General features: G+C 42.7%; 1 non-coding gene across 1 annotated transcript; it reads right to left on the minus strand.

The window, feature by feature from the left end:
- Window positions 1-1,837: 1,837 nt before the first annotated feature.
- Window positions 1,838-1,970, minus strand: LOC117286692. The gene has a single exon (XR_004517825.1). It is a non-coding gene; the product is annotated as a small nucleolar RNA SNORA70 (small nucleolar RNA).
- Window positions 1,971-15,243: the final 13,273 nt, after the last annotated feature.

The raw sequence follows: 15,243 nt of genomic DNA on the forward strand, positions 1-15,243 counted from the left end.
GAAAGGAGTTTTTCAAACTGACAAAATGGATTCATTTATAACACAAAGTGAAGCCCAGTGGGGTGGCTCACGCCTGTAATCACAACACTCTGAAAGCTGAGGCAGGAGGATCTCCCGGAGTTCGAGGCTGATCTATGTTCCGTGGCAAGTTCCAAGGTCAGCCTAAACTACATAGCGAGACCCTGTTTCAAACACAAACAATCAGGTACAGTGACAGACACTAGCTACTCAGGAGTTGAGGCTAGGGGGTCACAAGTTAAGTTTGAGGTCAGCCTTGGCAACTTAGTGAGACTGTCTCAAAACAAAATTAAAGAGGCTAAGGATGTAGCTCACTGGTAGAGCGCCCCTGGGCTAGATCCCCAGTACCGCCAAAACAAAAACAACAAAACTAGTAATGGCTTCTCTCTTACTCTTTAGATTAATACAAACTCCTTAATTACTAGGAATTAACTAGAATGAGCCCCATACACAAATTCATCAATACGGTTTACAAGACCTTCCTGCTTGAACCAGGACTGGGTTTGACTGTACCTCACCATTCCTTCCGTAACTCAGTCCTTCAGGAGTATATCTGTGGGTGCTTTCTTCTTTCTGTGTTTTACTCACACCTCTCCACCCACCCGACGGCCTGCCTTTCTCCAGGTACTCCTTGCTTATATCCCTGAGTAAGTTTGTATCCCCCCCTTAATCTTTCCTTACAGGCCATACTACTGTGTCTTCCATATTCCTGGCAAAGTTCGTGTATAGATCCCCAATAATATTGCAGTGTTTGTTGAATTGATTAATAATACCAAGGTTTTGACCCTGAATGACAAAAATTGATAGAGCCATTACCAGAAAATGGTGGGATTTGGGGGAGGACTTTTAGGGAAGAAAAAATGGGTTTAACTTACGGTGACAAGTAGATATATAAGTATTGAAGATGATTAGAGTTAGGCCGTGAGGATATGAGGCTTGTAGGTTGTCATGAACTTGGATGAACTAGCTCTCTGACAAGGCAGTGTTGAGAAAACACTGCTGCTGCTGCTACTTTTGGGGTTTTGTTTTTCCCTAGGAATAAAATGTGTCTAAATACCACAAGTTTTACACTGCATTAGTGAGGTCTTTCACAGGTTACATATTTCCTCTCAGGTGTAGTTTCTCATCTCTAACACAGTCGTACAACATTTAATCTTCCAGATTAAAGATAGGAAGAGTAAAAGCCATGATGGCACATGCCTGTAATCCCAGTACTTGGGAGGTCGAGGCAGGAGGATCTCGGAGAGTTTGAGGCCAGCCTGGGATACATAGTGAGCTGAAGCCCAGACTGCACTGCATAGCAAGACCCTGTCTCAAAAAAACAAAAACAGAAGAAAAGATATGCAGACTAGAATGTAAAGTGCTAACTTCTCTGTAAATTTATTTTAAAGACTACCATTTTGGGGGGCCAAGATAAGATTTATTGATGAAATTGTTATGAAAAGGGAAACAGCACCAGTGGAAGCCTTCAGGAGTGCAGGGCTGGCCACTTGTCCAGGGCACCCTGATTCCGGATGTATTTCACCCTGCCTGTGGCCATCAGTGATGAGGCACTTCTTGGCCACTGTCTTCAGATTCATGTGCACTGAACTTTGTGAAGCCCCACTCCTTGGAGATGCTAGGGAACTTGACCTTGGCCCTGCACAGGGTCTCGATCACATGTTCCTTGTTCTGAAGCTTGGTACAGATGGACATGATGACCTGTCCAATGTGAACCCTCAACACTGTGCCCTGGGGTTTCCCGAAGGCACCCCCATGCCTGTCTGAAGCCTAGATTGGGGGTGGCAAGAGGTCACATATTCGACCATCCACCGGCACGCAGTGTCTCCAAGGTCTCTTAGGGTAGCACATACAAGCCACAGGTCATGTAAGCTCCTGAGGAAGCTGCTGTTTGCAGCCAATGCCCTGGGCACCTGCCAGCAGAGGAACCCAGTTGGCTTCATTGACTGCAGATGACTGCCATTTATCCAGTATCCATAAGCAGAAATATAAAATGGAAATCATATCAAACTATGCCCACAAAACAGAGATGGGCTAAAAAATGGAAGAAAAATAATGGAAAAGAAAATAAGTATGCAAGGAAAAAATAAGGCATTGGAAGGTAGTGATGTCACAAAAATGAGAAACAGAGATACTAAGGAGGTTCATGGAAAGAGGGAGGAAACCTGAACGGGGTGTGGTGGTGCATTCCTGCAGTCCCAGAACAGAAGGCTGAGGCAGGAGGATTTAAGAGTTGGTGCTCAGCCTGGACTACATGGTGAGACCATATCCAGAAAGAGGGGGACAAGGGATTTTCCTCTCCCTACGCTCACCCCCACTTCATCCCAAATCCCTACAATACTCTTCTTTTTTTTAAGTATCGGGGATTGAACTCAGGATCTTGGGCTTGTAAGACATGTGCGGCGCCCCTGAGCTGAATCTCCAGCTCCCTACAATACTCTTCAAAGACATGAAGATTTCATGCTCTAATAGAGAGCAAATAAATAAATAAACCAAAGCACTATGTTCACAGATTCATAGTCCTCAGCACTGCAAAATCTGGCTAATTACACATGGTAATAGAACCAGCTCTTGAACATTTACATACTTGAGGGGTTGGTCTGAATGGAAAAAAGTAGGAGGTTCTTTACAATGTAGAGCATACTCATTCCAAGACAAAGGAGAAAGATATAGGATCCACTTATTGTTAAAGAAAATAATCAGTTCAAGCCAGGCGTGGTGGCACACACCTGTAATCCCAGCACTCAAGGCTGAGGCAGGAGGATAGCTGTGAGTTCGAGACCAGCCTGGGCTATGTAATGAGTTCCAGGTCAGTCTCAACTACATAGTGAGACCCTGTCTCAAACAAACAAACAAAAAGAAAACCCAAAAAATCAGTTTAAGCATTTAACAGTTCCTACACATTCACAACATTTTCCAGTATTGCTTTTAATTTATTAAATCATTAAGTTGTTTTCAGATTTTTCTTATGACCATTTATTTCAAATTGGTCAAACACTGCTGATAACTGACAAATACATCATCTAAAAACTTTTTTGCCAGGGATTTAGCTCAGTGGTTCTGCTGCCTGCCTGGCAAGCACAAAGTCCTGAGTTCAACCCCCAGTACCAAAACAAACAAAAACTTTTTTGTTTGTTTGTTCTGTTTTGTTTTATTTTCATACCAGGGATCAAACTCAGGACCTCGTGCTTGCAAGGCAGGCACGGTACCACTGAGCTACATCCCTAGCCTTAAAAACTTTTTTTTTTTTGTCTGTTTCCGTTCTGTGTCTTCTCATAAGAGGAAGATGTTTTGAGTGCGTGTGGGGGGTGTGTGTCTGTGTGTTACTGGGTACTGAACCCAGGGCTTTTGTACTGAGCTACATCCCCTGCACCCCCACCCCATTTTATTTATTTATTTTTTGGTACCAAGGTTCAAACTCAGGACCTTGCACTTGCTAGGCAAGTATTGCACCGCTGAGCTACATCCCTGGCCCGCCCTTTTTTATTTTGAGATAGGATCTCTTTCAGTTGCTAAATTGCCCAGGCTGGTCTGGAACCTGTGATCCTTCTGAGTCAGACTGCCAGAGTGCTGGATTGGAGTTATGTGCCTTCCCACCCAGTGAGACAGTGTTTTTCTTTTTTTTTTCTTTTTTGTACCAGGGAATTGAACTCAGGCCCTTGTGCTTACAAGGCAGGCAGAAGAACCACTGAGCTAAATCCCCACCCCCAAGAGACAATGTTTTTCAAACATAAGAAATCCAGAAGAGCTGGGGATTTAGTTTACTGACAGAAGGCTTGCCTAGCATGTCTGAGGCCCTAGGTTTGATTCTCAGAACCACACACACCAAAAAAAGTAAAAGTAAGAGAAAGAAAGGTGAACCCCTGAGACATACATTTGTTATCTCTGGAAATTCAAGGGACTCTAGTCTGAGCAATATTGCTTTAAAAGTGAAATGTTCTGCTGGGCATGGTAGCACATACCTGTAATCCTATGACTCTGGGGGCTGAGTCAGGAGGATCACTGTGAGTTCGATGCCAGCTGTGGAGATCAAGGCTAGCCTGAACTATGTAGTGAGATTCTGTCTCAAAAAAGAAAAGGCTAAATACTCTAACTTTATAGGATGACACCAGTTCATTTCTAAATGTAAACTTAAACTCAGAAATAAAGTAGGCAGGCATGGTGATGGTGCCTGTAATCCCAGCATCTGGGAGGCTGAGGCCGGAGGGTTACTGCAAGTTTGAGGCTAGCCTGAGCTACATACTGAGTTCAAGGGCCTGAACTACAAAGCAAGACCCTGTCTCAAAAATAAAATAGTGTTAGTCTACATGATCCAAAACATGCTGATATGCATGTGTGTGTGTGTGTGTGAAGAGGAAGGGAGAGTGAGAATTATAAAAATTAAAACATTGGGCTGGGGATTTAGCTCAGTGGCACTACACCTACCTTTAAAGCTCAAGATCATGAGTTCAATCCCCATACCAATAAGTAAATAAATAAATAAAAATTAAAAGTTTTAAATTCTCATAGGATTGAGGGTACTTTGGAAATACAAGACCCTCAGAGCGCAACAGACCAGAGATGAAGAAACACAACCCTGCATATAAAAGATGGTAACTGAGGACAGAGTAAAAACATGGTGAGAGTTAGTTTCTCCCAGGCTTTTCTTGGGGTTCCAATTCTGGATTTGACCCCTCTTTTATATACTTCTTTCACAGCTAATGATGTTAGACCATTCATAGAGTCTTACCTTTGGAAGCTCAGAAGTTTTATTTTGCAGTCATGGGGATTGAAATCAGGGCCTTGTGCGCACTAAGCTACAAGCCATCCCTCAGTGGGTTTTTGTTTTGTTTTGTTTTTCAATATTTTTTCATCAAGGAAATAACAGTTTTGATGCTTTGTTCCTTCCTGGTGTTATTAAAATGAAGCTTGATCCCAGGACCCTCCCCCACCAAAAAAAAAAAAAAAAAAAGAGATGGGGACAAGATTTGAAGCTAAGAAATAATGCACATATTTTGAAATCACTATGAAAGAGGGGGGAGTCCATTTCTGAGGTTCTGGGCTAGTCTTACCTTACCCCTTTGTAAACAAAAAATGCTAAAGACTTTATTAAGATGCTTCCACATCTTCAAAAACTCTTTTCAGGGCTGAGAATTTAGCTCAGTGGTGCCACGGCCCGCCTCACAAGTGCAAGGCCCTGAGTTTGATCTCTGGTACAAAACAAAAAAACTTTTCAGCAGAAACTGCCCCTCCCAGGACCAGCCAATTCCATAGTCCTTAGTGATAGCAGAGGGCTCAGCCAGGAGCCTGCTTTTGATACACAGATCAACCAACCCAGAGCCAGAGCTCCGCTATCTGTCTCTTACACCGCAGGAGGCAATGTTCCTCTTCTCTAATCTATCTGGCAATTAGGGATCTCCCCAAAATGCAGAGCCAGTCCCATAAACTCTTGACCTGCCCTGCCTTTCTCTTAGAAACTGGAGAAAGTTCTGGCTGGGTTCCCACCTTGCCATGTTCCTCTCACCTGACCAAAACATGGTGCTTCCTCTGTCAGCCTAGCGGGCAGCACCTCCTCCATAGCACCTGTCAGTATAAAAGACTTCCTGGAGCCTTACCTTTGTCTTCTCTTGTGGTTGGACGCGACGATCATTTAAAGAACACAGAACTGGTGCTCCAAAAATGAAACTTTTAAGTAAGAGAAATGTTATATCTTATAGTTGCATTTTTTTGTATTTCTTTTTTGTTTTGTTTTGTTCTGTTTTGAGATGCAGTCTAGGCTGTTAAACTTGCAATCCTCCTGCCTCAGCCTCCCATGTGCTGGGATTACAGATGTGCACCACTATGCCCACGTTAAGTTAATCGTTCCAGAAGGTGAGACATCAATTAATCTTGAAACAGTCTGCCTTTACTTATGGAAATCACTGGAATGGGCCCTTTGCACATATACAAGGGAAATACCTTTATTCTAAAGCAGTGGTGATGAACCTACGATATGAGTGTTATTTGATTTTCTTTTAAGACAAAAGATGTTAAAGTATGAGTTGTTCTTTCTAAACTAAGAACTCAGTATTCAGGTTTTTCTTGTTTTGTTTTGTTTTGTACTGGGAATTGAACTCAGGTCCTTGCGCTGTTTGGGCAAGCAGTGTAAATCCCCAGCCCTCACTATTCAGGTTTAATTGCAGTGTTGGCACTTCACGATAAATAAGTGGGTTTGGGTGCAGTTTGTGCACTTGTCTCTAAAAAGTCTGCCATCACTGTCCTAAAGAAAATCATGATAGGGCTGGGGATTTAGATTAGTGGGGCCTCCGCCTGCCTTGCAAGCACAAGGTCCCGAGTTTGTTCCTTGGTACAAAAAAAAAAAAAAATGAAAAAAAAAAAAAAAAAAAAAAAAAAAAAGAAAGAAAAAGAAAATCATGATATGACCATTAACCAAAATTCAGACTTCAGCCAGCTAATGTGCTGGAATTTATCTGTTTATTAGTAATATACTGTGTATTTAAGGCAGGATTGTTCCCTCATAGGGAGAAATTTTTTTTCCTTCCAAGTAAGACTATGTCCTACAATATTTCTTAAAATTATTTGTTCTTCGGTGATATATGTATATTTTCATCCTAGCATTTCCTATTCCTTTTCTTTCTTTTTTCCCCCCATATTTGGAATTAAGAGAACTTGGTTACTGTCCTAAACATGGCTTTTATTTTATTTTTGGTACATGGGGGTCGAACTCAGGACCTTCTGCTTGCGAGGCAGGCGGCAGAACCACTGAGCTAAATCCCCAGCCCTATCCTAGTATCTTCTCACAGGAGGTCACACAACTGGGACCACTCTGAGGAAGATGTCAACATAATCAGCGCACTTCATACAGAAAGACAGACTGGCCAGAACCTCAGGTAGGCATTAGGTGAGCCATAGGTGGCATTAGGTGAGCCTAATTACCCAACCTGGAAAGAGTTCGTGGCTCCTGTGATTGCACTGGCCTGGCCAAAGCGGAGGTGAGTGTTTCCCCTAAGGAAAAGGATCGTCCCAGGGCCAGGGATTTATTTAGCTCAGTGGTGCCGTGCCTGCCTGGCAAGCACACAAGGTTCTAAGTCTGATCCCTTGTACCAAGAAAAAAAAATTTTTTTAAAAAAAGGAAAAGGATCATTCCTCCATCAGACATTCTAGGATAGAAATAAGCAGTCTTGGACTGAAGAAGAAAGGATCTTTCAGACCCTTGTCTGTTCCTGGCACTGGGGTTCCAAGGTGTGGCACCCACAGAGGTGGAGCCCTCTGGTGGGGAGGGATACAGCTCATCTTACTCAGCGGTCAGAAGATAACCTCTTCCGGTGGCAGCTGGGAGCTTCTCTTTGCTTTTCATGCCAGTGGTGTTTCATGATAAAGTGAACAAGATGAACTAAGGTGAGCTTTGGAGAATGAAGGGAGAAGTGAGGGCTGAGTGGTAAGGCACATGCTTAGCATATACAATCAACTCCACCATCACTAACAACAAAAAGACTGTAAGTTAAAAATAGGAGAAGACCTGTGTCCACTGGGGTGAGGCCATTTGGAAAACCTGGAAGAAGTGGTAGCAAAACCCGGGAGCACTCCTGTTCCCAGGTAGCAAAAATGAGAGTAATTTCCACAGAGAGCTGTGGTAGGAAGATACCTAACTTTCCTTAGGGAGTCCCCAAAATCCCTGAGTAAGAAAACTCCTTTGCCATGTATGCCACTGACAACCAAGGACAAAGTTTGAGTCTGACTGTTTGGCCAAAGATAACTGTGGTGTGTCACTTAAAAAAGTCCCCCTGCTTCTTTCCATCACTAGGCAAAAGGTTTAAAAACTGACTCTCACAATCAAAGTAATCTGTGACCTCAGCCAGTAGCTTGGCTCTACGTTTCCCTAGGGAGTTAATGACCATAGTAACGAGAAAGCTCCCAGATGGAAGCCTGCCATCCTACTTGCCAAGATGGCTTCCTGTCTGTCCAGTGCTGGGGATGTTTGTCTCCTGGCTGTCAGTGATGTCTGATGGTTATACACTCCCTGTATCTTTATCCTTACAGAGTCACTATTTGGGCTGTCTTATACAGCATGCAGTAGACTAAGGAAATCCAACTTGAAAGTTTGTTTTTTAATAAGTGAGATTAATGTCTTAATTTTTTTTCTTTGCAGTATGGGCATTGAACCCAGGGCCTTCTCACTGAGCTACATCCCCAGGCTTTTATATTTTTAGAGACATGGGCTTTCTAAGTCGCTAAGTTGCTCAGGCTGGGCTCAAACTTGTGATCTTCCTGCCTCAGTCTCCCACAGTGCTGGATTACTGGCATGCGCCACCACTACCAGGTTACTATTATTCTGATTACAATATGTTTGGGTTTATTGCTGACTTCTTATTTGTATTTTCTCCTTGCCATTCTTACCCTTTGCATCCTTTTTCCCTCCTCTCATTTCCTCCCTCATATTGGATTGATAGTTTCCTATATTCCTGCTTCTTTTCTTCTGCTGGTTAGAGGCTTTAGACTGTGTCTCTGTTTTAGTGATTTTCCTTGCAGTTTTAACATTATACTATAACTATTATAAAATCTAGAGTTATTTAATATTTCTATTCTCATCTTAAAAATATTTCAGCAAGGTTGCTGTGTATCTAAAGTTATAGCTTCACCTTATTTCAAAAACTTACTTAAAAAAACATTTTCTGCTGGGCATGGTGGTGCATGCCAGAATCCTAGGAGCCCAGCCTGGGCTACACACTGAGTTCCAGGCCCCCCTGAACTACATAGGGAGAACTTTTTTTTCCCCCCTCTGGTACCAGGGATCGAACTCAGGTCCTTGCACTTGTGAGGCAGACGGTGGAACCACTGAGCTAAATCTCCAGTCCTGGGAGACCCTTGTTTTTATAAAAATAAACCTAACATGAAACTTACAATTTTGACCTTTTATATTTTGTTTTGTTTTTTGAGACAGGGTCTTGCTATGTAGTTCCGGCTGATCTTAAACTCACAACGCTCCTCTTGCCTCAGCCTCCTGAGTACTGTGATTACAGGGAGGTACCACTATCTCTGACTTCAACCCTTCAAATTTAAAATATTTTGTTTTCTGATCCTGTGGATCAAACTCAGGGCCTCACACATGCTAAAGTCATGCTCTACTACTAACTGTACCTTCAGCCCTTTCTTTTCTTTCTTTCTTTTTTGTATCAGGGATTGAACTCAGGACCTTGTGCTTGTGAGGCAGCAGGCAGTGGAACCACTGAGCTAAATCGCAGGCCCCAGCACTTTCATTTTTGATGTTGTATTTTTCATCTCTAATAGTTTACTTTGTATTTTTTTATTTCTTCCCTTTCTCCCCTTATCATGATCATGCTTTTCTCTATCTTATTGACTATAAAAATATGTAACAACCATTTAGACATTCTTACTCATGAATTCTCTTATATGTGTAATTTCTGGGTCAGTCGTATTAACTGTTTTTTTTTTCCTTGTTGGGCATCATATTTTCCAGTTCTTGGCAAGTCCAGTAATGTCTTTGGTGTGTGTGTGTGTGTGTGTGTGTGTGTGTGTGTGTGTGTGTGTGTGTTACAAAGGATCGAACCCGGGACCGTGCACTTGCGAGGCAGACAGCAGAACCACTGAGCCAAATCCCCAGCCCTGGTAATGTCTTGTTGAATGACAGACACCGTAAACTTTATTGTTGTGCTAGATTTTTAAAAATATTCATTTAAATATTGTGGGCATTTTTTTCCCCTGAAATGTGGCGATGTTTCTTGGAAACAGTTTGGTCCTTTTGAGGCTTAGTTTTTAAGTGTTGTTGAGGTAGATCCAGAACAGACTGAGGTAGATCCAGAACAGATTTAGGACAAATCTGTCTCTTCTGTGTATCCATATCCTTCCAAGGACCCTGTACATGAAGAGGCCTCTCCATTCTGACTTGTAGGAAGACAAAATTATTCCAAAGTTTTTATGCATTCTGGAAGATTGCTGCACCTACTCCTTTCAAATGTTTTTATCCCCAGCTTGTGTTTATTAAACAAGAAATACTTACTTCTTATAGTTCTGGAGGTTGGGAAGCCCAGGGTTGAGGAAGCAGATCTGGTGGGGGCCTCTATTGATTCCTTGCATGAGCGATTACAGCCTCACATTGGAGTAACACCTTCTGCATCTCTCCATAGTTCCATCTCTTTGGTACACTTCCCCTTAAAGGTAGCTGCCATAAACTGGACGTGGTGGCGCATGCCTGTAATCCTAGCACTCAGGAGGCTGAAGCAGGAGGATCACTGTGAGTTCTAGGGCAGCTGGGCTAAATAGTGAGTTCAGGGCCAGCCTAGATGACATAGCAAGACCCTGTCTCAAAAAAACAAACAAACAAAAAAAAAACTGAAAAGGTAGCTGTCTTGACTTTCCTGAACTCTACCCTCACACACACCCTTTTTTTTTGAGACAAGGTCTTGTTGTATAGTTCAGGCTGTGCAGTTCTTGCCTCAGCCTCGCAAGTGCTGGGATTACAGGAATGCATCAACAAGTCCAGGTCCCAGACTTTTACCTTCCCAATAAGTAATAGTGTCAGGCTCTGTTTAGGTTCCCTCTCTTAACACAGTGACATGGATGTTCTTTCCAGACATAAGCTGGGGAATCACAGGGTTCATTTCAGCTTCGGCACAGATCCCTTGATATCAGCACCAAAGGGCTCATCCTTTGGCCTGATCAAGTTGTCCAGGGTTACAGCATGGGCCAGTGTCACCCTGCTGGTGTGAACCTGAGATTTGTGCTTCTTTGTCTTGCCATTGGACAGGGGATCTGGATCTTCCTGTGGATGTGCCTTTGTCTGGTCAGTGCTGGATCCCAAGTTTCTGTTCAGTTCACGTCTCCCCATGAATCAAACCTGTCAAACTGGTTCCAAAGTTTCTCTTCAAAAGTTTCTCTCTCACCTCCAGAGTTTGAATCATATCTTTTCATCCCAATGGCATTGATTTCATCAATAAAAAATGATAGATGGTGCACTTCCGCAACTCGAGACAACTCCCATATGACTTTGGGGCCATCGCTCAGGTACTTCTGAACAAGTGGCCAAACACTCTCAAGAAAGTGGCTGAGCTCTGGTTTGCTGCTGCTTTGACTAACAGTGTTTTACCTGTGCCAGGTAGACCATAGAGAATGGCCTCCTAGTGGGCTTTATCCCCACCTCATCCTGTTATTCCAGAGGGGTGATAGTGATAGGAAGCTCCACAGATGCGCTTGTGGTTCTGCAGGACCAAGCACCCCAGTTCCGCAGATCCTTGTCCACAATGAAAGTAGAAAGTAGGCTGACAGTGTCCCCGGGCCCACAGATGTAGGCGCAATGGTGTGACTGTCATCAGTGGCCACTGCCAAGGTTCCAGAGACGCTGGGGTCTCCTCAGATTATCCGCTCATTTCAAAGGCCCTTGATTCTACCCTAACATAGCTTACTTAATTAAATTTTAAAAATAAAATATAAATATGCATCAGAGATCAGACATTTTCTCTAGTTTTCTCATTTACTTTCTTAAGAATGTCCTCCTGGAAAATCTCTTCTCTTTTCTCTCAGCTGTAGCAAACTTTGTAAAAACAAAGATTAAATTTCAAACTGCAAAGCCAGAGTGAGGCAAGGGGAAGGACATTATTGTCCAGGCTGGAATCTTCATCTCTCTTTTTTTTTTGGAGACAGAGTCTCACTATGCAGTTGAGACTGACCTGGAACTCACTCTGTAGCCCAGGCTGGTCTCGAACTCACAGCGATCCTCCTGCCTCAGCCTCCCGAGTGCTGGGATTACAGGAATGAGCCACCATGCCCATCCTGGAATCTTCAACTCTTGCTTCTGAAGAGTGAGACATCTTCCTGAAGCTGAGGATGACAACCGTACATATTATGGTCCGATACTAGACCATTTAGCCTATACTGCAATACTGGAAAATGAGAGAAAAGGAGCATTCAGTCTTAGACTCTTCTTCCTTAACTGTTCATTGAGTTCCTATTTATCCTTTAAAACCAAGAAAAACCATCTTCTCTGGAAAAACTTATGTACTAGTTGCCTATGTATGTTGTGATAATCACCAAAAACATGCTGGTTTAAAACATCATAGATTTATCTGGGCATGGTGGCGCACGCCTGTAATCCCAGCACCAGGGAGGCTGAGGCAGGAGGATCACTGTGAGTTTCAGACCAGCCTGGGCTACATAGTGAGTTCCATGTCAGTCTCAACTACATAGTGAGACCCTGTCTCAAAAAACCAAAATAAAACATAGATTTATTCTTTTATAGTCTGGAGGCCAAATAGTTGCAGTTAGTTTCACTGGCCTAAAAGATATTAGCCACGCATGGTGGCTCATGTCTGTAATCCCAGCACTTGGCAGGCTCAGGTAGGAGGACTGTTGCAAGTTTGAGACCAGCCTAGACTACATAGTGGGACCCTGTCTAAAAAAAAAAAAAAAAAAAAAAAAAAAGGTATTACCAACAGTGCTTCCTTCTGGAGTATAGGAGAGAATCTGTCTTTGCCTTTCTAGTTTCCAGAGGCTACCTGCATTCCTTGGTGTCACTGCAGCCTCTTGCCTCAGTGGTCACATTTCCTTCCCTTGTATGGTCAAATCTTCTTACAAGGACATTAATGACTACATTTAGAGCCAGCTCTGAGATCAGGACCATCTTCCCATTTCAAAGTCCTTAGATACGTGCAAATCCCTTTTGCCATATGAGATAACATTTACAAACTCTACTGATTAGAATGCGGGTGTCTTTTTTTTAAATCTTATTGAGTTTATTGGTACTTTTTAAGCATACAGTACAGTTATAGAAGTTGGATGTCTTCGGGCAGCCATTATTCAGCTTGACACACCTTCCCAGGTCATGTCTGCTTCCACCTCTGTGAAGAAAATATGGTTCTTTTCACTCAGCCCACATGTAGATACTCCTCCATGTATGATGAAGTTACACCCTGATAGGCCAGTCATAAACTGAGACTAGAAGCCCACTTACTACACCTGCCCTCACAGCTCAGCAGACGGTGCACTGTGGGGTAAAGCTGGCTGCCCTCAGGACCCTGTGGCTCCCTGGGAGCACTGCCCAGTGTGGGAGAGTCCATCCTGCAGTTATCACTAGTCTGGGAAAAGACTGAAAGGCAAAAGTGAACATAACAGTTTCAACTGAATGTGTGTCACTGCTGGGCATCATCATAAAGTCAATAGCTAGGGCTGGGGATTTAGCACCTGCCTCACAAGTGCAAGGTCCTGAGTTTCATCCCTGGTACCAAACAAACAAAGCCAAAAGCGATAAACAGAACTATCATGAGATGGGGACTGTGCTTGATATTTTTGTGGTACTAGAGATCAAATCCAGGGGCTATATTGCTAGCCCTTTTTATTTTTATTTCAAGATTAGGTCTAGCTAAGTTGCCCAGGCTGAACTTGAATTTATGATGACCCTCCTGCCTCAGCCTCCTGAGTAGCTGGGATTATAGGTATGTGCCACTATGCCTAGTTTGTGTGGAGTTATTATTATTTTGAGTTTATTTTGGTATTTTTGGAGACAAAATGTTGCTATGTAGTTCAGGCTGGCCTTGAACTTATGATGATCATCCTGCCTTGGCTGAAATTTCACTTTTTATAATTAATTTTTATTGTTGTAAGGATTGAATTGATGTCATAAGGGAATTAAAATTGTGCCTAGCTTGTATAATTTACTGTATAAATAGTTTAGTAAGTTTTGGGGGAAATATTTTGACTTTTTATTGAGACATATATTTATGACTTTTGTAAGTGTGAAAAGTAAATAAATAAATGAGTCGGCCAAAATGCTGGCAGTATTTGATCATTTTAAATATGAATGAAAGGTTAAAAATAAGATGAGAGCTTGAGGGTGCCAAAGGCTCCTCCTCTATGCATATTTAAATAAAGGGAATCCCAGCTACTTGGGAGGCTGAAGCAGGAGAATGGCAAGTTTGAAACCAGCCTAGGGAACACAGACATCCATCGCCCCCCATTCTCAAAAAGAGACAGACAGAGAGACCGAAGGAGGGAAGGAGTGGAGGGAATGTTGGTAAATGCTAAGACCCCAGGCAGGAAAGTATGGAACCTATGACGATAACATGACTGATATTTAATGTTTACTGTGGTTCAGGTGCCAGGTGTTTTGAAGCCCATGGAAAGGCTAATATGGGAGAAGGAATAACATCCTTCCCTTTGAGATCACAACAAAGATTTTGAACCTCAACTCTAAAACCGCTACATTTGGTAGGTAAATGAATTTTTTAATCCCAAATAAAGTCTACAACTTCCATCAGATTTCTAAAACAGGTGTTCGAGTTCTTTCAAAGGTAAAATAATCAAAGGAGGGGTGAAAATTTCGTTTTTAAAACAAATATTTTGAGGTGATGAGAAAATGAATTTCTTCCAATTCTTCTTTCTCCCAGTGAAATAGGGTTAGAAATGCTCTTTAAGGTAAGGGCAGTGAAATTTGGTGGTTAGGACATTCCCAAATTCGGATGACTGATTTACCTTTCTCTCTCCCTAACCGCAGAATCAGCTCCCACCTTCAGGCCCCGCAAGTAATAATCTATCAACCTTTCTACTTCCTCCCAGAAAATTCATTCCACCTTCTCCAGGGCAGGCTTTGACGAATATTTCAGATTCTAGATTTAGCTCAGTAAGCTCATTTCGATAAACAGCGTAATGCCTCGTATTAAGGTGTTTTTTGTTTCTTTGGTTTTGGCATTTGTCCTCGATCACTGGATAATTTCAACGAGTTCATTCTTTTTTGTTTTTTTTTTTTTTTTTTTTTTTTTTTTTTTTTTTGGTACCGGGGATAAAACTCAGGACCTTGCGCTTGTGAGGCAGGCGGCAGAACTACTGAGCTAAATCCCCAGCCCCAATGAGTCCATTCTTAGGAAGATCAAAGGAGACATCTGTGAAAGCCTCTTGCAAAGTTTTCTCATATAGTGCATGCAAAGCGTTAACTAATGATTTTCAGTGCTGAATGCTTTTTAAAAAAAATCTTCCTGAAGAACTGGCGTCCTGCGCAATGTCTCATCCCTAAATAGTGACGGTGAGGGACTCTCCCTGGACTGAGTAGGTCTTTCTCTCCTTTTGTCTTTTCGTGGCATTAGAACTGTCATGGCGCCTTCTAGGAGAGAGAGGCCTTCCTTTCGTCCAGCAGGATCACGGGGGGAACCTGGACTGAGCGGAGGGGTGGACCAGAGACAGTCCCGGCGGGGACCTAAAAGACGAGCCGTCGGCTAGGTGTCACTGTCGGCGGCGCAAGGG

Source organism: Fukomys damarensis, unplaced genomic scaffold, assembly GCF_012274545.1.
Source record: "Fukomys damarensis isolate Sample0158 unplaced genomic scaffold, DMR_v1.0_HiC HiC_scaffold_2, whole genome shotgun sequence".
Taxonomy (NCBI): Eukaryota; Metazoa; Chordata; class Mammalia; order Rodentia; family Bathyergidae; genus Fukomys; species Fukomys damarensis.